Source organism: Pseudophryne corroboree, chromosome 8, assembly GCF_028390025.1.
Source record: "Pseudophryne corroboree isolate aPseCor3 chromosome 8, aPseCor3.hap2, whole genome shotgun sequence".
Taxonomy (NCBI): Eukaryota; Metazoa; Chordata; class Amphibia; order Anura; family Myobatrachidae; genus Pseudophryne; species Pseudophryne corroboree.
The window spans coordinates 387,965,307-387,991,688 of record NC_086451.1 but is presented as its reverse complement, the minus strand read 5'-3'; the positions used below and the strand labels follow the sequence as shown (position 1 = coordinate 387,991,688).

At 46.5% G+C, this 26,382-nt stretch overlaps 1 protein-coding gene across 1 annotated transcript in view; it reads left to right on the top strand.

Annotated features, from left to right (window-relative positions):
- SPTBN4 (spectrin beta, non-erythrocytic 4) overlaps positions 1-26,382 on the top strand; it is a 331,378-nt gene that overhangs the window by 202,467 nt on the left and 102,529 nt on the right. The window lies entirely within an intron of this gene.

Sequence of the window (26,382 nt, the reverse complement as noted above, 5' to 3'; positions counted from 1 at the left end):
GGGAAGCAGACTTCCTCAGCAGACACGACCTCCACCCGGGAGAGTGGGGACTTCACCCAGAAGTCTTCCACATGATTGTGAACCGTTGGGAAAAACCAAAGGTGGACATGATGGCGTCCCGCCTCAACAAAAAACTAGACAGGTATTGCGCCAGGTCAAGGGACCCTCAGGCAATAGCTGTGGACGCTCTGGTAACACCGTGGGTGTACCAGTAAGTGTATGTGTTCCCTCCTCTGCCTCTCATACCCAAGGTATTGAGAATCATAAGAAGGAGAGGAGTAAGGACTATACTCGTGGCTCCGGATTGGCCAAGACGGACTTGGTACCCGGAACTTCAAGAGATGCTCACAGAGGACCCGTGGCCTCTACCTCTAAGAAAGGACCTGCTCCAGCATTGACCCTGTCTGTTTCAAGACTTACCGCGGCTGCGTTTGACGGCATGGCGGTTGAACGCCGGATCCTGAAGGAAAAAGGCATTCCGGATGAAGTCATCCCTACCCTGATCAAAGCCAGGAAGGATGTAACCGTACAGCATTATCACCGTATTTGGCGTAAATATGTTGCGTGGTGCGAGGCCCCTACAGAGGAATTTCAACTGGGTCGTTTCCTGCATTTCCTGCAAACAGGACTGTCTATGGGCCTAAAATTAGGGTCCATTAAGGTTCAAATTTCGGCCCTGTCGATTTTCTTCCAGAAAGAACTGGCTTCAGTTCCTGAAGTTCAGACGTTTGTCAAGGGGGTACTGCATATACAGCCTCCTTTTGTGCCTCCAGTGGCACCTTGGGATCTCAATGTAGTTTTGGGGTTCCTAAAATCACATTGGTTTGAACCACTCACCACTGTGGACTTAAAATATCTCACATGGAAAGTGGTAATGCTGTTAGCCCTGGCTTCAGCCAGGCGTGTCTCAGAATTGGCGGCTTTATCCTATAAAAGCCCTTACCTAATTTTTCATACGGACAGGGCAGAATTGAGGACTCGTCCTCGATTTCTCCCTAAGGTGGTTTCAGCGTTTCACTTGAACCAGCCTATTGTGGTACCTGCGGCTACTAGGGACTTGGAGGACTCCAAGTTGCTGGACGTAGTCAGGGCCCTGAAAATATATGTTTCCAGGACGGCTGGAGTCAGGAAGACTGACTCGCTGTTTATCCTGTATGCACCCAACAAGCTGGGTGCTCCTGCTTCTAAGCAGACTATTGCTCGTTGGATTTGTAGTACAATTCAGCTTGCACATTCTGTGGCAGGCCTGCTACAGCCAAAATCTGTAAAAGCCCATTCCACAAGGAAGGTGGGTTCATCTTGGGCGGCTGCCCGAGGGGTCTCGGCTTTACAACTTTGCCGAGCAGCTACTTGGTCAGGGGCAAACACGTTTGCTAAATTCTACAAATTTGATACCCTGGCTGAGGAGGACCTTGAGTTCTCTCATTCGGTGCTGCAGAGTCATCCGCACTCTCCCGCCCGTTTGGGAGCTTTGGTATAATCCCCATGGTCCTTACGGAGTTCCCAGCATCCACTAGGACGTCAGAGAAAATAAGAATTTACTTACCGATAATTCTATTTCTCGTAGTCCGTAGTGGATGCTGGGCGCCCATCCCAAGTGCGGATTGTCTGCAATACTTGTACATAGTTATTGTTACAAAAATCGGGTTATTATTGTTGGGAGCCATCTTTTCAGAGGCTCCTCTGTTATCATGCTGTTAACTGGGTTCAGATCACAGGTTGTACGGTGTGATTGGTGTGGCTGGTATGAGTCTTACCCGGGATTCAAAATCCTTCCTTATTGTGTACGCTCGTCCGGGCACAGTATCCTAACTGAGGCTTGGAGGAGGGTCATAGGGGGAGGAGCCAGTGCACACCAGGTAGTCCTAAAGCTTTTACTTTTGTGCCCAGTCTCCTGCGGAGCCGCTATTCCCCATGGTCCTTACGGAGTTCCCAGCATCCACTACGGACTACGAGAAATAGAATTATCGGTAAGTAAATTCTTATTTTCTGTGTTTACGGGACAGCAAAGACACTAAAAATCACTATACAGGTTGAGTATCCCATATCCATATATTCCGAAATACGGAATATTCCGAAATACGGACTTTTTTGAGTGAGAGTGAGATAGTGAAACCTTTGTTTTTTGATGGCTCAATGTACACAAACTTTGTTTAATACACAAAGTTATTAAAAATATTGTATTAAATTACCTTTAGGCTGTGTGTATAAGGTGTATATGAAACATACATGAATTGTGTGAATGTAGACACACTTTGTTTAATGCACAAAGTTATAAAAAATATTGACTAAAATGACCTTCAGACTGTGTGTATAAGGTGTATATGTAACATAAATGCATTCTGTGCTTAGATTTAGGTCCCATCACCATGATATCTCACTATGGTATGCAATTATTCCAAAATACGGAAAAATCCAATATCCAAAATACCTCTGGTCCCAAGCATTTTGGATAAGGGAGACTCAACCTGTATTACAAAGAAGTGGCCAGAGAGATAAAGTTATGTTTCTGGAGAGAAAAAACGTCAAGTACACTCCATTGGTTGAACCACATAAAATCATTTTATAATATTTTATAAAGAATTTAATTAAATCTCTGGATAAAGAAGGCCAGGCTCTCAGTTATCTGAAGGAAAAGTTTCCGAAGCTAAGCAAGGCTAACAGAAGGAATATTTGTTGCCCCCCAAATAAGATAACTGATTACAATGAAATATTTAATGATAAATTGATGGAAATTGAGTCTGCTGCTTGGTCCTGCTTCAAGTCTGCTATGCGTGGACTCTCAGGAAATAGAAAAGAGGCTAGCTACGTGCCCATTGTAAATGAACTATTGGACAGCTATAAGACTATGGGTTGTAGAGTGTCACTTACTGTAATATACACTTTTTCATTCCCATTTAGACAGTTTCCCTGACAACCTGGGTAGCGTAAGTGATGAACAGGGGGAACGTTTTCACCAAGACATTCTGACAATGGAGCATTGCTGCCAAGGGCACTAGGACCCTGCAGTGATGGGAGACTTCTGTTGGTTCCTTTTTAGAGAGACCATTGAGACACTGTACAAACTGAAAGCGTCAGTATCCTATTTCTTTAAAGCAAAGCGACTTTACATTTTATCTTTTATTAACAATTACATTCCGGCTAATTTGGATTGTTAAGAGTTTCTGAAGTTTAGTTTCTGCATTTTTTTTTTTTAGCTTTTTTCTAGTTTTATTAGTTTTTTTAAATAAAGGATTTCAATGAGAATATTTCAGTTCTATAGAGATCAATTGAAATTTTCACATACCTTACTTTTATCAGCTATCGCTATTACCACTTCTGTTATTTGTGTGTATCTAATAAATCTAACGTGATAGAGGAAATCTGATTTTTCCACGTAATTCAACATCCCTAAATTAGGCAAAATCACATATTCACATGCAGAGAATTGTTTTACATTTGTTGAGTAGTGTTCGCATTCAGTGTATGGACCTGAGTGATGATCACTCACAGCCTGAAATACGGTCTGGATTGTTTGCTTTGATTTTCAGTCCTGTCCGATCAACCCAACTATCATTCATCCAACTTAAGAATGTGAATGGAGACCTTCTCTATACGTTGTGTAGTGTACTGTGGGGGTGGTCTTCAGTTTGCCGGCGGCCGGGCTCCCGACGACCAGCATACCGGTGCCGGAATCCCGACCGCCGGCATACCGACAGCTTTTCTCCCTCTTGGGGGTCCACGACCCCCCCCCTGGAGGGAGAAACCGCAGCGAGCCCGCAAGGGGCTCCTTTGCGCTCGCCCAGCTGTCGGTATGCCAGCAGTCGGGATTCCGGCGCAGGTATGCTTGCCGCCGGGAGCACGACCACCGGCATAACATACTACACCCTACAGAGGCACTCCAACTATCGAGCCGTGTATGGCCAGCATTACTGCCCCTTTTTCGCTGTGTTTTCGTAACTTCCCAAGCTGCTACATGGATAGTATGGGAGGAAACATTGGCCCTCATTCCGAGTTGATCGGTCGCAAGGCGAATTTAGCAGAGTTACACACGCTAAGCCGCCGCCTACTGGGAGTGAATCTTAGCTTCTTAAAATTGCGACCGATGTATTCGCAATATTGCGATTACTAACTACTTAGCAGTTTCAGAGTAGCTCCAGACTTACTCTGCCTGTGCGATCAGTTCAGTGCTTGTCGTTCCTGGTTGACGTCACAAACACACCCAGCGTTCGCCCAGGCACTCCCACCGTTTCTCCGGCCACTCCTGCATTTTTTCCGGAAACGGTAGCGTTTTCAGCCACACGCCCCTGAAACGCCGTGTTTCCGCCCAGTAACACCCATTTCCTGTCAATCACATTACGATCGCCGGAGCGAAGAAAAAGCCGTGAGTAAAAATACTTTCTTCATAGTAAAGTTACTTGGCGCAGTCGCAGTGCGAACATTGCGCATGCGTACTAAGCGGATTTTCACTGCGATGCGATGAAAAATACCGAGCGAACAACTCGGAATGAGGGCCATTGTGCCCGCCATTGCTTACGTCAAGAAAATGAAGTTATAGGTGAGAACAATTTTCTTATTTCAGCCTTAGCGGGATATCCAATTAGCCCAGGTAATTTACCGGTGCTAATTGCCCCGACGGGGGCTATCTAATTAGCCCCGATAAGCTGGCACGTGAAACCAAATCCCCAGAAACAGCCCCTCTCTACTGTTTCTTCCGAAAACACACAGGTTTCACTGAACCTGTGTGTTTTCGGGAGAAATGGCATTTTTTTTACAGGTGGTCAATTAGAATAGCCTGTAAAAAAAAATAATTGGTGAAACATACATTTTTCGCACCCGATGTTTTACTGGGGCTAATTGGATATCCCCCTCAGTCCTTCATGGCAGCACTGATGAACGGAATGTTAAAAAACCCAGGATAGACTCAAAGAAAGTAAGCCACATTGATCAATATAAAATATGTATTGATCTATTGCTTGAAGATTTTTTTCCACTTCAAGAGTGATATCCAATTAGCTGTGAAGAAACATCGGGAGTGAAAAACGGACGTTTTATGCTATTTTTCCCGATGTTTCTCCAATATTTTTTGTTCGTGCTATACTATTAGGTCGTCTGGAAAAAAAAAATTCTCCTGAATATACACGTTTAGTTAGACCTGTGTGTTTTCACCGGCCGCAGCAGCTGCCTTTGGTGATTTGGTTGTGCTTGCCTAAGGCAGGTAAAACAAAACCCCAGATAATCCGCTCCCACCGACGGTTTATTGGGACTAATTGAATAGTCCCCAGCGATACAATTATCCGCTGTAATTTACCATGAGTAATTGGATACCACCCACCCACCCACCCCCCCAAGCCGAGTGTTAGTTAAAGCTGCAATATCAAGAAGGAAATGTTGAGAGAATTGGGCCCATGGTTCTTATTTGCCGTCAAATTCAGTTTTTATGTAATTAATAAAGTGATTTTCAGCCTGCTGCTTTGCATAGATCATTTGTTGAAGCCTGAACTCTGTGTGCCTATGATATTAATGCCACCCACATGGAACGTGTCCTCGGTTTTTTTGGCATCTGATGTCTGTCCAATTTATAAGCCAAAGGATTAGTCTCTGAAATACATTGTGCTAGAGTTTGCCTTACATGGACCTTCCGGAACTGTTAATTCTACCTTTCTAATTGGGTAGGACGCCTATCTGTAAAAAGTGCACTTTTGTGCGCGTCTAGGACGCATGCGTAAAAAAAGGGGCGTGGTTACCTGGAAAACGGGTCATGGTCTTGAGACACATGCCCCCTCCTTTTCATCACTCACAGAGTTGCTGGGCTGACCCCATGTACTCCCTGCACTGGGAATAGATGCCATGCGCATACGACCGCATCTATTTACCCGTCAGTGAGTGTTCATCCACAACTTTACTCCCTCCGGGACGGCACCCAGTAGGTTGTTTCAGCAGGTTGCCTCTATTAGGGCAGGGTGCATTTTAGCATATTCAAATCAAGCAAGGCACAGGGCCCCGCTGAAACAGCCTAGGGGGAACGCTAACTATAAAGAGATTATCTGTTTTCCTGAATGTTTTTGTTCTTGAAAGATGTACAGTAATTGCTCTGACTACATCTAGAGAGTCCTCTTGCCTCCTTTTCAATAGTTGGTTGTGGACAAAGAAGTACAATTTCTTAAATGATATGGCATGTAGACACTGCCTTCGGCAGAGGAGCTGGGTTTATTCCTAAAACCATATTATCTGTGTACATATTAAAAAATGTCTCATTGTGCTATTATACCTGAGATCCTAAACTTCTGGCAGGGGTAATTGTGACCAGGAAAAGAACCATAGGGTGGTTGGAGGTGACAATTGTAAAGCATTCTGGGCTTGTGAGTTCTGTTTTTTTTTTTTTGTTTTTTTTCACCTCCAACATACTGGGAAGTGTCAGCTCATAAAGCCACCGCTTCATAAATAAAGCCCTTAGTGAGACACTGTTGTATCTTGCAAGGGTTCAAAGGGTCCTGATCCTAGAGACTTAGATTAAGTCTCTAACCAGGATTCTGATCGTCTGCATGCTGAAAGCCGGGATATTGACGACTTTCCCAATAAGAACAGAATGTACACACTTTAGAAAAAAATATTTTATTAAAAAGAAACCCCAATTTATAGCTCACTTAATTCATTTGGGAAGAGTTGTCTTTGGTCCATGTAAAAAAACGTCAGGGGGACCCCAGCCACATGTCCTCCCCATCCCCCTGCAATAGTGTCTTCAGCCCTGTCTTGTAGTGCTGGTAAAGGAAATTTATGGGGAACCTACGCTCTTTGTTGCACACCCCCCTCCAAGTTGTGTGTGTCTGACATACAGAAAATCAGGGCGGCGATTTGCCTCACATCAACACTGATTGTGTGGGGTTCTTGCCTCTGTATGCATTCTATTACATATGTCTACTTGCAACTTGAAGGAAATTCACCAGAATTGCTCCCTTTTTGAAAAATCAGAGGATTTTATATTCCCCACTCAGTCTTCATAACCTTAATTGATTAACTTTTTGGGTTTGAAAGAAAAAAATTGCCCTTGACTCAAACGGAAGGTGGACGCCAAGGTAGGTCTGTGAGCATTTCCCATGCTACTGCAAACCAGAGCTTGAGAGGCCAGTATGGAAGAATTGCCATCACTACTTCTACCTCTTTCTTCTTCAGTGGTCAAGAAATGAGAGGAACTAACTGTAGGACACATAATGGTCTTCAGTGTTCTCCCAAGAAAAAAATTCTAACTGGGCGGCATCTCAGCGTTTCTGGTGAGCCTGCCCAACTCTGACCAGGTTGGTTTTGCCTTTTAAATGATTGTCCCTATTAATAATGGAGCAGGAACTCTGAATCCTCTTAGGAATCTTTGTCCTGTGCTGTGTATGTATTGGTGAAAACTGAAGTTGTTGGGTTGGTGTCACGTCTGAGGATTCTTGTGGATCCGGATTTGGGGAAGATGATTCTGGTACACTTGGATCTCTGAATAACAAACGAGCGGGACGGATGAAGGTCTTGCGCATTTATTACTTGGAATAGTTTAACAGAGTTTGCCAAAGACAGTTGAATAGAGATATTACTGTAGGTTAGCGGGTGGCTGAGGATACCGGAACCGTGACCCAGTACTTTAAGGAGACATTCCGAAGGCTGGTTACTGCGGCGTCCAGAACAGGTAGCTGGGTAGGACACGGGAACAGAGTCGGCATTCTGCATAAGGCTATATCAGGAGGCTTGGGTAATTTGCTGTAACAAGAACCTGACACTGGAGATGCTGCGGGAGCACAGAGAACTAGCTTCACAGATACTGTGAAAGACGTTGCACTGGCAAATTCCCTCCTCCAGGCCTGTCTGTCTTATAGCAGCTGCTCAGCACTAATTGCCCACAGGGAAGTGATAAATTGGTGAAGTGTGGGCAAGACAGGCTTTTTGCCCACATCCAAGATTGCCACTGGGAACACAGCCCAGCCTGTTCACAGAAGCCCTGGCTCCATAGCAGCACTGCTAACCCCTGCCGGAGGAACATGCTGCCAGTCTGCTGAGCTGCCAACCAGTGCCCCTGCCTGTCCTCCCAGCACACCCTGCCCGACGCCAGCAGCCCGCACCTCCGCCAGCTGGACCTCTCCAAAGGGACCGGACAGGTAAGAGCCGGCTCCTCTGCACAGTCTCCCGCCGGACCGTGACATTACCCCCCCCCCCCCCCCTCTTTAGAGTGGCCCCTGGACACATTTTAGGCTTCTCTGGATGTTCAGAATGAAATTTGCGAACTAATGCTGGGGCATGAACATCTGTTGCGTACTCCCAGGACCGTTCCTCCGGAACATATCCTTTCCAGTCTAATAGGTACTGTAACCGACCATAACGAATTCGGGAGTCAAGTACCTTTTTAACCTCAAACTCTATTCCACTCTTGGTGAGTACTTTGGGTGGTCGTGGTAACAGTCTCCGAAATCACTTGAAAACTAAAGGTTTTAGCAAGGAAACATAGAAAGAAGAAGGAATTTTGAGGTAAGGGGGTAGTCTGAGTTTATAAGACACTGGATTAATTATTCCCACAATTGGAAAAGGACCTATAAAGCGGGGGGCAAACGTCATTGAAGGTACTCGTAAGCGTAAGTTCTTTGTAGAAAGCCAAACTTGGTTTCCTACCTTGAGACTAGGAATTGTTCTTCGTTTTCTATCAGCCCATTTCTTGTAACGGAGAGAAGCCTTTTGAAGATTGGTATGAACCTGATTCCAAATGTTCAAAAAATGCTTAAGGGAAGCTTCCACTGCTGGTAAGTCGAGTGCCGGTAGACTTTGAAATGCTGGAACTTTAGGATGGGCTCCGTAAACAATGAGGAAGGGCGTAAGCCCAGTAGAAGAATGGTAAGTATTGTTGTGGGCGAACTCAGCCCAAGGTAAATGTTCTACCCAATCATCCTGAGAAGAGGAAAGGTGAATGCGTAGAAAGGTCTCCAAATCTTGATTAACTCGTTCCGTGGAACCGTTGGACTGTGGATGATAGGCTGTGGAATACTGCAATTTGATTTGTAAGGCTGTGCAAATAGATTTCCAGAACTTTGCTACAAATTGCACCCCTCAATCAGACACTATTTCGGTGGGAAGACCGTGAAGCCTGAAAATCTCGGAAATGAAATGATGGGCCAATTCAGACGCTGTTGGTAATTTCTTCAATGGTACAAAGTGGGCCATTTTGGAGAATTTGTCTATCACCACCCAGATTGTAGTGTAGCCTCTAGAACACAGGTTCTCAAACTCGGTCCTCAGGACCCTACACGGTTCATGTGTTGCAGGTCACCTGTAGATTTTTAAAATGTGACAGTTGGTGATACACAGTGCAGTTGCTGGGTGACATGGAAAACGTGAACCGTGTGGGGTCCTGAGGACTGAGTTTGAGAACCACTGCTCTAGAAGTTGGTAATTCTGTTATGAAGTCCATTGATAAATGGGACCATGGTTGAAAGGGTACAGAAAGAGGCAGTAACTTCCCAGCTGGAGGTTGCTGAGAGACTTTGTGTTGGGCGCACTTAACGCAGGAGGAAATGAAGGCTGTCACATCTGCTTTCAGCGTGGGCCACCAATAGGATCTCTGCAGAAATTCCATTATCTTGTGAACACTTGGATGACCTGAAAATCGGGAAGTGTGAGCCCAAGATATGAGTTTCTTCCGTAGTTGGGGAGTGACAAAAGTTTTCCCTGCAGGAGGTTGTAGACGAGTGGAGGCAAAAACTTTTGCATCTAGGACGGGGTGTGTTTGACCGTGACAGAGCATCTGCTTTTAGATTCTGTGAACCGGGCCGATAAGTCAGGATGAACGAAAAGCTGGATAAGAACATGGTCCAACGAGCAAGACGCGGACTCAGATATTGTAGATCTTTCAGGAAGGTTAAGTTCCGATGATCTGTATAAATGGTAATAGGGAAGTTAGCTCCTTCCAGGAGGTATCGCCATTCCTCTAGGGCTAGCTTGACTGCCAACAACTCCTGCTCCCCGATAGTGTAATTCTTCTCGGCAGGGAGAAACTTCTTCGAGAAGTAACCACAAGGATGGAACTTATGATCTTCATACCTCTGAGAGAGTACCGCCCCTACCGCTTCCGAGGAGGCGTCCACTTCGAGGAAAAAGGGTTTATTTATATCTGGTTGCCTTAATACTGGTGCTGATATGAATGCTTGTTTAAGCAGTTGGAAAGCGGACTCTGCTTCTGGGGACCAATGAGACGGGTCTGCTCCTTTTCGAGTAAGAGCGGTGATGGGGGCTACCAAGGCGGAGAATCCTCTAATAAATTTCCGATAGTAGTTAGAGAACCCCAGAAAACGCTGCACCACTTTAAGAGAGGAAGGTCTTGACCAATTTAATATGGCTTGTACTTTCTCCGGATCCATCTGTAATCTGGAGCCTGAAATTATATACCCTAGAAAGGGAATTGAAACCTGTTCGAAGATGCATTTCTCTAGCTTGCAATACAGATGATTCTCCCGTAGTCTACGTAGAACCTTTAGGACGTGTCGTCGATGTGTGCCAAGGTCTGGGGAAAAGATTAATTTGTCGTCCAGATAGACCACGACAGATTGATATAGAAGGTCTCGGAAAATTTCATTGACAAAATTTGGGAATACGGCAGGGGCGTTACTCAGACCAAATGGCAAGACGAGATATTCAAAATGACCATCCCTGGTATTGAACGCGGTTTTCCATTCGTCGCCTGCTCGTATCCTGATCAGATTGTAGGCTCCTCTTAGGTCTAGTTTGGAGAAGATGGTCGCTCCCTTGACTCGATCAAGTAATTCGGAAATGAGGGGTAGAGGGTAACGATTTTTTACCGTGATGTTATTCAGGCCCCGGTAATCTATACAAGGTCTTAACCCCCCATCTTTTTTCTGGACAAAGAAGAACCCAGCTCCGGCTGGTGAGGTAGATGACCGAATTAACCCCTTGGCCAAGTTTTCTCGGATATACTCGGACATAGCCTTAGTTTCTGGAATTGATAAAGGGTAGGTCCGACCTCTGGGTGGATCTTTCCCTGGTTCGAGGTCTATAGGACAGTCCCATTTCCTATGGGGTGGCAAGATATCTGCTCCCTGTTTACTGAAGACGTCGGAGAAGGAAGCGTACTGAGACGGAATCTGCGGGGGTGATGTGACAAGGGTTTTATTGAGTGGTTTGATACACGGCAAACAAGAGGTCAAACAAGTCTTCCCCCAGGATAAGATTTGCATGGAGTGCCAATCGATATGTGGGTTATGCCTACTAAACCAAGGGTAACCCAGCACAATTTCATGTGATGCCTTGGGTATAACTAAAAGTTCCAATTGCTCTTTATGAAGAGCACCGATACCAACTGAAATAGGAAGAGTCCATTGAGAAATTACTCCACCAGGAATACGGCTTCCATCAACCGCAGATAACGAAATGGAACAGGACAAATCTAGCACAGGGATCTGAAGCTGCTGAACCAGATGGGCAGTGATGAAATTCTCTGCTGCTCCTGTATCTAAAAGAGAGAGAATGGACTTAGTACCTTGCGAGAGTTCAATAGTGACTGGTAGGGTAGGTTCAGAGGATTTTGGAGACCGAGACAAAACTCCTAACCTGGTGTCTTCTATCCCAGTTAGGAGCGTGAGTTTCCCGGACGCTGTGGGCATGATGCCACCATGTGTCCCGGTGCCCCACAGTAAAGACACAAATGTTCTCGCCGCCGTTTCTGGCGCTCCTCAGGAGTTTGTCGGGCCCGGTTCAGCTGCATGGGTCCGTCAGGAGAATCTACTGCTAGCGGAGGGGGTGCCAGAGGTACAGGGCGGAAACGATAGCGATCGCCCTTGCTTTTTACGGCCTGCCTCTCCCGGAATCGTAGATCGACTTTGTTACATAATGAAATGAGGTCATCCAGTTTTGGTGGTAAGTCTTGAGTCGCTAGATCATCCTTCAAACGGTCAGAAAGGCCACTCCAAAATGCTGCAACCAAAGCTTCCTCATTCCATTGTAGTTCAGACGCGTAGGTTTGAAACTGAATGATATACTGGCCGACTGGCCTATTTCTTTGGCGTAGACGAATAATCTCAATGGATGCTGATGTCGAGCGTCCCGGTTCATCAAAGATCTTCCTAAAAGTGGCTAGGAATTTTGGATAGTCACTCAACAGAGCATCATCTCTTTCCCAGAGCGGTGAGACCCATTCCAGGGCTGCCTCTGAGAGTAAGGAGACTATGTACGCCACCTTCGCCTTTTGCGTTGGGAAATTGGCTGACTGTAACATAAAGTGCACATCGCACTGATTAAGGAATCCACAACAGAGTTTAGAGTACCCGTCAAACTTGTTGGGGGTTGGCAAACGGAGAGAGGACGGTGATGACCCCAATGACGCCAGGACGGGCTGAGAAACTTGTGACTCCGGTCGACGGGCAGGAGTAGTATTCGCTAGAGAGGTTTGGATGGAATCCTGCCGAGTGGATATCTCCTGGAGGCACTGCGCCAAATGTTGCTGTGAATTTTCCGATCCCTCCAGATGCCTCGCTATGCTCTGTAGGAGATCCGAGCCAGAATCCTGTCCAGTTCCTGGATCCATGGGGCCAGTGCAAACTGTCACGTCTGAGGATTCTTGTGGATCCGGATTTGGGGAAGATGATTCTGGTGCACTTGGATCTCTGAATAACAAACGAGCGGGACGGATGAAGGTCTTGCGCATTTATTACTTGGAATAGTTTAACAGAGTTCGCCAAAGACAGTTGAATAGAGATACTACTGTAGGTTAGTGGGTGGCTGAGGATACCGGAACCGTGACCCAGTACTTTAAGGAGAAATTCCGAAGGCTGGTTACTGCGGCGTCCAGAACAGGTAGCTGGGTAGGACACGGGAACAGAGTCGGCAGTCTGCGTAAGGCTATATCAGGAGGCTTTGGTAATTTGCTGTTTCAAGAACCTGACACTGGAGACGCTGCAGAAGCACAGAGAACTAGCTTCACAGATACTGTGAAAGACGTTGCACTGGCAAATTCCCTCCTCCAGGCCTTCCTGTCTTATAGCAGCTTCTCAGCGCTAATTGCCCACAGGGAATTGATAAATTGGTGAAGTGTGGGCAAGACAGGCTTTTTGCCCACATCCAAGATGGCCACTGGGAACACAGCCCAGCCTGTTCACAGAAGCCCTGGCTCCATAGCAGCACTGCTAACCCCTGCCGGAGGAACATGCTGCCAGTCTGCTGAGCTGCCAACCAGTGCCCCTGCCTGTCCTCCCAGCACACCCTGCCCGACGCCAGCAGCCCGCACCTCCGCCAGCTGGACCTCTCCAAAGGGACCGGACAGGTAAGAGTCGGCTCCTCTGCACAGTCTCCCGCCGGACCGTGACAGTTGGTTTGCCGCAACGCTTGCCTGTATTTATTATCTTGTAGAAATTATATTACTTAGAGTGTGTTGGTTTGTGCGCTGTTTTTTATGTTCCCTATCAGATAGAAGTCCTGCAGATAGAGCCGCACTACCATGTCCCTGTTGCCTATCTGCAGCCTCCAGAACTAATAGCACTCTGATAAAGGTTCTGAGAGATTTTAAGAGACCAAGTGGCAATCACATAAACTGGAAATGCTGTCCTAGGCAAAATAATGGTTTTGTGGTGCCGTTGGAACATGCTGGGAAGTATCCTGTTAGTCTGTTGACAGCAGCAATTCAGTTATTTCTGTTGCATTAATTATAGAGTTCACTGATACTTGTGCGGAAGTGTTCTGTGTGCACATATTGATTGAGTCATCTTAAAATAAGAACTGTTTAAAGACCCCGTGTTTTTCTACCAGGCAGAGGTTGTATTAGAAGCCCCAGCATCTTTTGGAGAGAGGTACTTGAGAATTTACTTTCTTTGGCATGTTTAAACCACTGCATACTGTAGATCCATCACTTGTACAGAGGATTGTGGAGTCTGAGATTTTTTCAAAAACAGTATCCTGTGTATCTTGCATCATTGCATATATTGACCCGTATCCAGCAATCTTGTTTAGTGTATATTCAGGCCTCCATATATCCTGCAATTCTGCCACCCAGTGGATCAGTTGAGGATTGCATTGCACATACGGTATCTTGATGGCATTCCTCTAACAGGGCAAAAGGACCTTTTAGATGATGTACTCATATACAAGCTAGTCTTTTGTTTATCTGGATGATGAGTATGAGCTTCTTTGTACTGCTGTCTTGAAGACCCAGGAAATGATCTATTGGTTTCCTGAGGTAGCTGATGTACAGTAGCTTACCTTCTGTCTCCCAACAACAAATGTCCTTGATAGAGAAGTGTGGTCAAGTGATAATTAGAACAAAATGTACTAAACAGTGATTTTGGGTGGGATTGGGAAACTGCGCACATTGACAATGTCTTTCAGCTCAAAACCACTGTATTTTCTAGAGGTCGTTTGACTAAAGTGAACCTGCCTTTGGTTCCCAAATAGCTGATCGCGCTGCAACGTCATTGCAAAAACATGTCACTTTTATAGTGCTGCGTGCACCCTGGAGACCCTTACAGCAATGCTCTTTATATTTGTTTGGTCCCCCACTATATTAAACCAACACTAGCTCTTCAGCCTAGGCTGGTAGTGACAAAATCAGGAGGGCACAAAGAGCGGTGGGTCCATCTGAAAGTTTCATTTCCAGCAGGCACTGCTGCCAGCAGGTGTTGCCATAGTGCCATCAAGCCCTGGGCCTGACAGCGTGGTGCTGTATTCCCTATCGGAATTGGGCCCACAAAAAGAAAAAATGTTGCCTCGTAACATCTGAGTATGATGATATAAGATTACAAATACACAGCATCAAAGATTTTAAATATGTCATTCCAAATCATGACATAAAAACTAATTTGTGGTCTTGAACAACTTCAATATGTGTGTCTTAATATCGAGATCCAGGGTGTCACATTATCTATCTTATTTAGCATAAAAACGGGCCAATGTGCATTTCTGAGAACGTGACGGCATCTAGTGAATCATTTCTAAATTATTTCGATATTATTCAGTAAGATTTGTCTACTTACTTTCTTTGGAATACAGTATCTGCATAAAGATCCTCCATCCATGCTCTGAGCATCGGGAAACTCTAGCCATGGCTACTACTGATTTACTGTAGGTCCTGATTCAGAGATGGGCGCAGTTATACAGCAACTGGGTCTTTGGACGCAGCTGCTGTACAAAAACATGCAAATGCCGCAGGAGGCCTCTGCTTTGGCGTACACTTCTGACGTAGCACTTTGATCACCATTTCTGAGGAATAATTTCATTTTTTAAAGCATCTCCTCATAGAAATTACACAGAGAACTGGGGATAACTTTACTAAAGGTCGGTTTTGGTTCTAAACCAAAACTGACAGAAAACGACTTATCGTTGTCGTGTTACTGCCCAAAAAAATGACTATTTACCATCTGTCGGGTTTGACTTTTAATTAAAACCTGACGTCGATGTCTGTCAGGTTTTGCTTCTCTAAACACCGTCGGGTTTCATCGTTCAGTTCAAAACCGACAGCAAATACAAGTTAAGAAAGGATGGGAAACCCGTTCAAACAGAAGCAGGCTTCATTAGGTGAAACTGTAAAGAAAGAGGTAAAAACAACAAAACATAGGGTTCCCCTCCCCCCCCCCCCAAAAAAAAAAAAAAAAAAACAACCAGCACCAAACCCTCTCAGCCTGGCAGCCTGGGCTGGTATCGGAAAATAGGGGGTGGGGGGGGATGGGATGGTGTTAGTTTCTACTATTTTGTAATAACTCAGCACCAGACTGAACCAGCAAGGGAACTGATGCTATAGCAGTGGGGCACACGGCGTGAGATCCTCCTGCCATAAAGGCAACCCACCCCAAACTGCTCAGCCTTGGCCTGGAATTCCTCGGAAAGTCGTCCCCCCTCCCCCCCCCCCCAAAAAAAAACCCCAAAACAAACAAACCAAGGGGCCCCCTCCAGAGGAAACCCAAGGCCTAGGCTTAGGTTCCAAGCTATTCCTTGCACGCTGGTGGTGGTGGGTGTGGGAATGTGCTGATTGGCTGAGAGCGTGGGAAGCAGCACTCTAAGAGACCTGTCAATTTGCATTTGCATTGTACACCGTGTACAGTGCTGTCTGTGGGGCTCTGGTTTTCGCTTTGTTTTTCTCTGAAAACCTATGGATGCCTACATGGACAGAAGAGGAGCCACTGTGGTGTCCGCCTACCATCTTTATTTTAATACTTTCTTTATAGGCCGTGCCAGCGGATGCTGGCAGTTGTTGTTCCACAAGTGTCGGTATTCCAGGGCAGGCTTGCTAGTACCTGTAGTCCAATTGTAAAAAGCAATGTTATTCTATTTTTTAAACATTAACCCTACACCCACAGCCACCAGGGGTGAGGGGAGGAAGCGGTAACAATGCCGCTAGTAGGGATCGCAGAGGTCTACAATCTATATTCAATGCAGCTGCGAGGCAGTCCTTACTCTTGTTAACGACCCTTGGTGCCGGCCGTGCATGCAGCTCAATTTGGACTCATCGTCCAAAACTGCATGATCCGGCCGCCCGCCGCCCGGAATCTCCACTCGGGTGGTGGTCCATGCCATGAATATAACTGGTCACCACCAGTCCCGAAGCGTGGCAAGTGCAGCGAGCCCACAAGGTGCCGGTATCCCAGCTATCGGGATTCCGGTGTCAGTCTACTGACTGCTGGAATCCCGACAGCCGGGATATCATACTGATCCCACCTCAGTGCTGTGAAGCAGTAATGATAACCATTACACCATCCTTGCTGCCATTTTGTTCCCATTTGTAATACAAAATGGAGTATGCTGGTGCTAAATAAGTAAATGTTTAACAACAGAAAGACATACTTCTTGTCTTGGACAGATGTTCAAACACCAGAAAAGCTGCATTTTGAGACGATCCATATTACAAAAGCAATAGAATGTCTTCCAGCTATATTGTACCCCCGGCATCACTCACCACATTGTTTAGCAATGCTCCTCATAGTGACTACAGGAGTAGGTAAAGTTGTGGTCATTTTGCAACACACAATACACCAATCTTTCTCTTACGTCCTAGAAGATACTGGGGTTCCACTTAGTACCATGGTGTATAGACTAGTCCACTAGTAGCCATGGGCACTTTAAGAATTTGATAGTGAGTGCTGGCTCCTCCCTCTATACCCCTCCTACCAGACTCAGTTTAGAAAATGTGCCTGGAGGAGCACATTTGTTATTTTCAGAAAAGGCTGGATGGCACCAGCCTGCCTGCTTCGTGGGACTTAGGGGGGAGGAACGGCTCAACCTCTTGAAGGGTTAATGGTCCCGTTCCCCGCTGAAAGGACACTGAGCTCCTGAGGGAACTATTCGCAAGCCCCACCACGGCGAGCGTACATTCCCGCAGCACGCCGCCACCCCTAACAGAGCCAGAAGAATGAAGAGTGGGGAGTACTAAGCTGGCGTCCCAGTTAGCAGGGCGCCGGCCATTATGGCGGCATGAGGGTACGGAAATGCACGGCTTCTAACCGGGCCGGAATGCGTCTCCAGACACAGTACACAGCTGTGTCTCAGTACACTGTACACAGTACTCACACTGGCAAAAACAGCTTAAAACGGTTTTCTCTCCATTTTAAGCACCAGATTACCTCAGCCAGTTTAAAAAAGCGGGAAGACCATGCGCCATTGAAGGGGCGGGGTCTTCACTATGAGCGGATCCAGCAGCTCACCAGCGCCATTTCTCTGACGTCCTAGTGGATGCTGGGAACTCCGTAAGGACCATGGGGAATAGACGGGCTCCGCAGGAGACTGGGCACTCTAAAAGAAAGATTAGGTACTATCTGGTGTGCACTGGCTCCTCCCTCTATGCCCCTCCTCCAGACCTCAGTTAGAATCTGTGCCCGGCCAGAGCTGGGTGCTCCTAGTGGGCTCTCCTGAGCTTGCTAGAAAGAAAGTATTTCTTAGGTTTTTTATTTTCAGTGAGATCTGCTGGCAACAGACTCACTGCTTCGTGGGACTGAGGGGAGAGAAGCAAACCTACCTGCTTGCAGCTAGCTTGTGCTTCTTAGGCTACTGGACACCAATAGCTCCAGAGGGTCCGAACACAGGCCCTGACCTCGATCGTCCGTTCCCGGAGCCGCGCCGCCGTCCCCCTTGTAGAGCCAGAAGACAGAAGAAGGAGATAAAATTGGCGGCAGAAGACTCCGGTCTTCATTAAGGTAGCGCACAGCACTGCAGCTGTGCGCCATTGCTCCCACTGCACACCACACTTTCCGATGGGCGGAAAATCACGTGCTAGCACTGTCAGCAGTGTTCATTCCGGGAGTGGACAACTGGGAAGCAGACTTCCTCAGCAGGCACGACCTCCACCTGGGAGAGTGGGGACTTCATCCAGAAGTCTTCACGCAGATTGTAAACCGTTGGGAACGGCCACAGGTGGACATGATGGCGTCCCGCCTCAACAAAAAGCTAAAAAAATATTGCGCCAGGTCAAGGGACCCTCAGGCGATAGCTGTGGACGCACTAGTGACACCGTGGGTGTACCAGTCGGTTTATGTGTTCCCTCCTCTTCCTCTCATACCCAAGGTACTGAGGATAGTAAGAAAGAGAGGAGTAAGAACTATACTCATCGTTCCGGATTAGCCAAGAAGAACTTGGTACCCAGAACTACAAGAAATGATCTCAGAGGACCCATGGCCTCTGCCTTTCAGACAGGACCTGTTACAGCAGGGGCCTTGTCTGTTCCAAGACTTACCACGGCTGCGTTTGACGGCATGGCGGTTGAACGCCGGATCCTAACAGAAAAGGGCATTCCAGATGAAGTGATTCCCACGCTGATAAAGGCTAGGAAAGACGTGACAGCACAACATTATCACCGTATATGGCGAAAATATGTTGCTTGGTGTGAGGCCAGGAAGGCCCCTACAGAGGAATTCCAGCTGGGTCGATTCCTGCACTTCCTACAGTCAGGAGTGATGTAGATGTAGTCAGGGCTTTGAAAATATATGTAGCCAGGACGGCTGGAGTCAGGAAAACTGACTCGCTGTTTATCCTGCATGCACCCAACAAGCTGGGTGCTACTGCTTCAAAGCAAACTATTGCGCGCTGGATCTGTAACACGATTCAGCAAGCTCATTCTGCAACAGGATTGCCGCATCCTAAATCAGTAAAAGCCCATTCCACAAGGAAGGTGGGCTCTTCTTGGGCGGCTGCCCGAGGGGTCTCGGCTTTACAGCTTTGCCGAGCTGCTACTTGGTCGGGTTCAAACACATTTGCTAAGTTCTACAAGTTTGATACCCTGGCTGAGGAGGACCTTGCCTTTGCTCATTCGGTGCTGCAGAGTCATCTGCACTCTCCCGCCCGTTTGGGAGCTTTGGTATAATCCCCATGGTCCTTACGGAGTTCCCAGCATCCACTAGGACGTCAGAGAAAATAAGAATTTACTCACCGGTAATTCTATTTCTCGTAGTCCGTAGTGGATGCTGGGCGCCCGTCCCAAGTGCGGACTCTCTGCAATACATGTATATAGTTATTGCTTAAATGAAGGGTTATTGTTATGAGCCATCTGTTACTGAGGCTCAGTTGTTGTTCATACTGTTAACTGGGTATGGTTATCACAAGTACGGTGTGATTGGTGTGGCTGGTATAGTCTTACCCTGGATTCCAAATCCTTTCCTTGTTGTGTCAGCTCTTCCGGGCACAGTTTCCTTAACTGAGGTCTGGAGGAGGGGCATAGAGGGAGGAGCCAGTGCACACCAGATAGTACCTAATCTTTCTTTTAGAGTGCCCAGTCTCCTGCGGAGCCCGTCTATTCCCCATGGTCCTTACGGAGTTCCCAGCATCCACTACGGACTACGAGAAATAGAATTACCGGTGAGTAAATTCTTATTTTTCCCTCTGCAGTGGACACAGACGCTGACTGACAGCGACGCGCAGCTCCTCTGAAGTGACTCCAGTTTACCTCAGTGGTACCAGGGGGTCATAACAAGGGGGGGGGGAGAGATTATTAGTGTACTAAGTCCCCTATCAGGTTACTTAGTCTGCGACCTGGCTAAGCTTGGCATTAGCGATAAGGGCGCGGTGGGGGCTGGCTCCAAACAACTCTGTATTTCTCTGAAGGGCTGTTTGTGGGTTAATTGTGCTTAACCTTTTCCTGTCTGTGTGATGTCACCTTTACATTATGTCAGGCAAAGAGTGTGTTTCTTGTACAGCGGAGTGTTTCTCTTCACCAGGGGGCTCACTACTGGGTACTCAGGGCAGTGCACCTTCTCAGAATAGCGGGGCTGAACCGGAGTGGGTTAATTCCATTAAAGGAATGATCTCCAATATTTCTACGAAATTATCCCGCAATGAGAAAGAGACGCAATACTTAAGACAGACTGTGGATGAATTTATGAATATCGACTCAGTCCCCAAACCAGCGTCTCAATCCTCTCCCATTTGGAAAATCCACCGATAGTGGACGCATCAGTCTCTAGGCTGTCACGAAAAATTGTATTGCTTGTCCCTGGTGCAGCCTCCCTAAAAGACACGGCTGATATTAAAATTGAGACTACACTCAAATCATTGTACACAGCTGCTGGGGTGGCCCAAAGACCCACTATTGCATGTGCGTGGATCACAAAAGCCATTGCTAAATGGTCAGGTAACCTAATTGACGGGTTAGATTCCTTGTCTAGGGGGAATGTTGTTCTACTCCTGCAGCATATACAGCACTCTGCGAACTTTATGGGGGAAGCCATAAAAGAGATAGGCTTGCTTAATGCACGCACCACTGCTATGGCAGTGTCAGCACGCAGGGGCTTGTGGCTATGCCAGTGGACTGCTGACGCGGACTCCAGGAAAGGCGTGGAAGGCCTACCATTCACAGGAGAGGCCTTGTTTGGAGATGAACTAGACAAATGGATCTCCACAGCTACTGCGGGTAAGTCTACTTATCTTCCTTCCGCAGCTCCTCCAGCCAGGAAAACGGATTCAGCTTCAAATTTACAGTCCTTTTCGGATGGCCAAGTTTAAGGGCAAATCCAGAGGTGCTTCTACGGCCTCCAGAGGTGCAAGAGGTAAACCACGCAAACCAGCAGGTGCTCAGGAACAGAGCTCAGGCTCTGCTTCCTCAAAGCCTTCAGCATGACGGTGGACCGCGATGCCTGGAAGCCCAACTAAGATTTTTCAGTCACATCTGGTCACATGCATGCCGGTATCCCTGGGTCATAGATCTTTTTCCCAGGGCTACAGACTGGAGTTCCAAGAGCTCCCACCTCACAGATTCTTCAAATCAGGCTTACCAGTTGCCATCCAAAAACTGGTACAGACTCAAGTCATTGTTCCAGTTCCATCTCATCTGCAAAACAAGGGGTACTACTCCAACTTGCTGAAGCCAAGGCCAACAGTGCAACGTGTATCGGAGCTGGAGGCTTTGTCTCACAAAAGCCCCTATTTAATTTTCCATGAGGATAGAGCTGAACTCAGAACTCATCAGCATTTTCTTCCTAAAGTGGTGTCTGCGTTTCACATCAACCAACCTATTGCGGTTCCAGTTGTCACCAACACCTCTGCTACTTCAAAGTCTTTGGATGTTGTGAGGGCTTTGAAGGTGTATGTAAAGCAAACAGCGGACTCACTGTTTGTTCTTTATGATCCCAATAAAATTGGGTGTCCTGCTTCAAAGCAGTCCATTGCACGCTGGATCAGGTTCACTATCCAACACGCTTATTCCACGGCAGGTTTGCCGGTTCCAAAATATGTTCAGGCCCACTGTACTAGGTCGGTGGGTTCTTCCGGGGCGGCTGCCCGGGGTGTCTTGGCTTTACAGCTCTGCCGAGAAACTACTTGGTCTGGTTCGAACACATTTGCTAAGTCCTACAAGTTCGATACTTTGGCCTCTGAGGACCTTCAGTTTGGTCAATCAGTTCGGCAGGAACCACAGCACTCTCCCACCTGGTTTGGTAGCTTTGGTACATCCCCATGGTACTAAAAGGAACCCCAGTATCCTCTAGGACGTAAGAGAAAATAGGATTTTAATTACCTACCGGTAAATAATTTTCTCGTAGTCCGTAGAGGATACTGGGCGCCAGCCCGGTGCTTCGTTCTTCCTGCAATGTTACTTGGTTAGGTAATGTTGGTTCAGAAGTTGCTGTTCCTGTTTACAGTTTGGTTAGCATAGCTTTCCACTGGTTTGTGTGTGCTGGTTCGGAATCTCACCACTATCCTTTATATCCTTCTCTCAAAGAGGCACAGTTTCCTAGACTGAGTCTGGTAGAAGGGGCATAGAGGGAAGAGCCAGCCCACACTATCAAATTCTTAAAGTGCCCATCGCTCGTAGTGGACCCGTCTATACTCCGTGGTACTAAAGGAACCCCAGTATCCTCTACGGACTATGAGAAAAGGATTTACCGGTAGGTAATTAAAATCCTATTTTTTAAAATTCTTTTGGGTTTTCAGAACCTTCTTACTAAGGTTTTTGGATACAAAATACCATAGTATACCTGACTGTAAGTGCCTTTACGGTCTGCAGAATGGTGGGATAGATGTATTAGAGAGGCCATATCTCCCCAATGGCAGAATGTACCAACTAACTGATGATGCTTTTATTTAAAATCTTTCCCTGTATAGAGCACTGCCGGGGCAATCAGAGAATAACATAGATACAGATTATCAACTACTACAGTAACAACAACACATTATTATCAGCAGGGAGTGACTGGTGAAAGGGCCGCAGGAGGATTAATACCTTTTAAGATATAAATATGATTATCTGATGCATTGTAACATCTGTAATTAGTTTACTTCCAGGAGGAAGTTTTTTAGTATAAATTTTGACGGCAGATAAGAACCAAATGGCCCATCCAGTCTTCCCTATAAGGGTAAGGTATTAGCGTTAGGGTATTAGTATATTTAATTCTTGCAGTAATGTTTTCCATATTCTCCAAAGCAGAGAGTGAGTAGGAGAGATGAGGTGCTGAGCAGAGATGTTCGTTTGCTCACTGTTTCACAGTGTGTAGACCTGTCCTGAAGGGTGGTCTTCAGTTGGCCACCTATCGGGGTCCCGGCGCACAGTATACCAGCGCCGGAATCCCGACACCCGGCATACCTACACCTTTTCTCCCTCTTGCGGGTTCACGACGCCCCTGGAGGGAGTATGAGCCCCGCAAGGGGCTCATTTGCGCTCGCCACGCTGTCTGTATGCCGGTGGTCGAGATTCCAACGCCGGTATACTTTGCGCCGGGACCCCGACAGCGGCATACGATACTACACCCATCCTGAATGCACAGTAGCCAGTAAAGACACAAAGATTATAATTATTTGTTTTAGTAAAACATGGTGCTAGTCTAAAGAGCTGCGACAGCGGCTATCTCATTTTGCAATTTTTTTCTAGCGCACTTTTGCCACTCTATGAACTTGTACCATGCATGGAAAATTCGGGATGGCGATTTGCAGTGGCTTTAATTTCTGAGAATTTTGTTGTCGCTTGCCTCTATTACATACAGCAACATGCAAATCAGTGGAAAATTGCAGAAACCTGCGACTTTCGCATGTTACATCCTAGTCAGAGATATATATATATATATATATATATATATAGAGAGAGAGAGAAATAGATTACACTTGGACATGAGCATGTGCATGTAAAGACACATGGGCTGTGCGCTAGCTTTCATCTCTGATAGGTAAATGTATTACCCGTCATTATGGGGGAGTAGCGGTATCAGCACACCTTATGTGCGCTATACCGCTTCTCCCCATGTATGACGGCAGTGGTGTGTGCTCGGGGACCATCGCCAGTAATGAGGCAAAGCAGGAAGTATTATAGCACGATCCGTGCCGCTATAATACATTACCCCTCTGGGTCCAGACATAGAGAAAATTAGATGTAGAGATAGAAGGACCTGTTTCCCAAATATTGTGATGTAGCTCTCTGGACAATTTATTAAGGGCCATTTGCTAGGACATGGATAATAAGTATCTATCACAATGATGAGCAAAAAGTAAGGTGATAGCGTTCCAGTGATGACCAAAAAAGTTATTGCTATCACTTTCCTTACATGTTGGGACCCGGCCATGCAGCTGTATATGTGCACTGCGAAATAGCTGTAATGTGCATGGGGGAGGGCTCCAGCCCGCCGGGCAGGGAACGCCGTTGTGGGACACCTTTAGTGGAAAACTAAGCTGTTCGAAGCTTGTTAGTTAGAGAACAATAGGGACATCTGCTGCTTTATAGCTTTGTTAAATAGCATTGTAACTTAATCCTGCTTTAAACATACAGGATCAGACGTTTTACCAACAGAATTACTTTGACAAATAGGCCCCATAGATATAAAGAAACATAGAGTTACGGCCCCACATTTTACCAATATATCACCGGCCGGGTCAGGGAAATGGTAATATTAAACATGTTTAGAAATCAGGGATTTTTAAAGTAAACAATTTCTCGATTCCCCACCGGATCGCTGATCATCAACAGATGCGGATCGGTGGTTCCAGTTGGGTCAGGGAATCGGGGTAACGGGATTTAGGTGTATTGTCCCTTTTCATATAAAGAGATAGATGTAAAGAGATAAGACCTAGGGGGAGGTGTATCAAACCTCGGAGAGAGCTAAAGTAACAGTTAATCAGCTCCTAACTGCCAGGTCACAGGCTGTGTTTGAAAAATTACCGGAGCTGATTGGTCGGCACTTTATCTCTCTCCGCTTTATCACTGTCTAAGTACATCTGCCCAAATGGAGAGAGTTGGACGTAGAGGGAGAGACAGAAGTGGAGAGAGTGTTAGATATAGATAATTATACAGAGATTAAATTGGGCATTGAGGCATGAGACAAATATAGATATACATGGGCAGTACGGATGGTGTAATGGTTAGCATTACTGCCTCACAGCACTGAGGTCATGGGTTCCATTCCCACCATGGCCCTAACTATGTGGAGTTTGTATATTCTCCCTGTACTTGCGTGGGTTTCCTACGGGTACTCCAGTTTCCTCCCACAATCCAAAAATATACTGGTAGGTTAATTGGGTCCTAACAAATATTAACCCTAGTGTGAATGTGTCTGTGTGTACATGTGATAGGGAATATAGATTGTAAAGGGGGGTACACACGGAGAGATCTGTGCTTAAAATCTAAGCAATCTTGCTAGATTGCTTAGATTTTAAGCACGGATCTGCCGTGTGTATGCCCTCCAGCGATAGCGATGCGCGGCCCCGCGCATCGCTATCGCCGATGCTAGATTGAGCTGCATGCAGGCTCAATCTAGCGGGTCGGTCACTTCACCGTTGTGTGAAGTGAGCGGCCCCCCGTCGGCTTTCCCCCTCGCTCAGCACATCGCACTGTGCTGAGCGGGGTGAGAGATGTGTGCTGAGCGGTCTGTGTTAAGATCGTTCAGCACACATCTCTCCCGTGAGTACCCCCCTTTAGCTCCACCGGGGCAGGGACTGATGTGAATGGGCAAATATTCTCTGTACAGCGCTGTGGAATATGTGTGCGCTATATAAATAACTGGTAATAAATAAATAAATAATAATATACAGAGATATGACAGAGCAAGATACAGACAGAGAGAGTGTTAGATATAGATAGATATAAGACATAGACAGGTAAATATAAAGAGACAGTGTACACAGGCATAGAGTGAGGGTCAGACAGAGAGAGTCAGATGCTGCAAGAGAAATGTACAACCATCAGACAATGAAGTAAGAAATAGAGATTAAGTTGGAGAGACTGAAGCAGGCAGTCAGGCACTAAAAGGATAGGAGAAGGGGTGGGGGGAGATGACGCATCAAATTCAGGATCCTCCCACTCCATCCATTCACTGCAGTGGGATCATTCTACCATCCCACCTTGACAGTGCATCAAGGGGGATCTGCTACGATGCCAGTGAGCATGTGTCAGGATAGTAGGGGCTCCATGCTCGTTGCCTGGTCCAGCTGAAGGCTCCGTGCTGAGGATCAGGCAGCCCACCCCTCATAGGGACAGCAAATCTCACTGCAGCAATCAGCATCACAGGACATTGTGCACTGACAGCAGCTTCTGTAGGCAACACAGCACCATCTCTTGCTGTCTCTTGTTTATTCCTTTCCACTCTACTGCTTTCCCTGTGCCCTGCTGTCTATTCCTCTTAACTGTCTCTGTCTCTTCTGACCTACCTCTTTATTTTTATTCCCATTATCTTCTCCTGATTTCTTCTCTCTGTCATCAGTCTGTCCATATAGTACATTTCCTGATCCCTCACTCATCTGTTTGTCACTTCCATGCATGCCTGATCTCCTGTCTGTTTCTTCCATGTTTCCTGATCCCTATTACCTGTCTGTCCCTTCCACCCATTCCTGATCTCTCTCTCTCTCTCTCTCAGCTGTCTATACCTTCCATGCATTCCTGACCTCCCTCTCTCTCTCTCTCTCTCTCTCTCTCTCTCTCAGCTGTCTGTGTCTTCCATGCATTCCTAATTTCTTATCGCTGTCACCTGTCTGTCCCTTCCATGC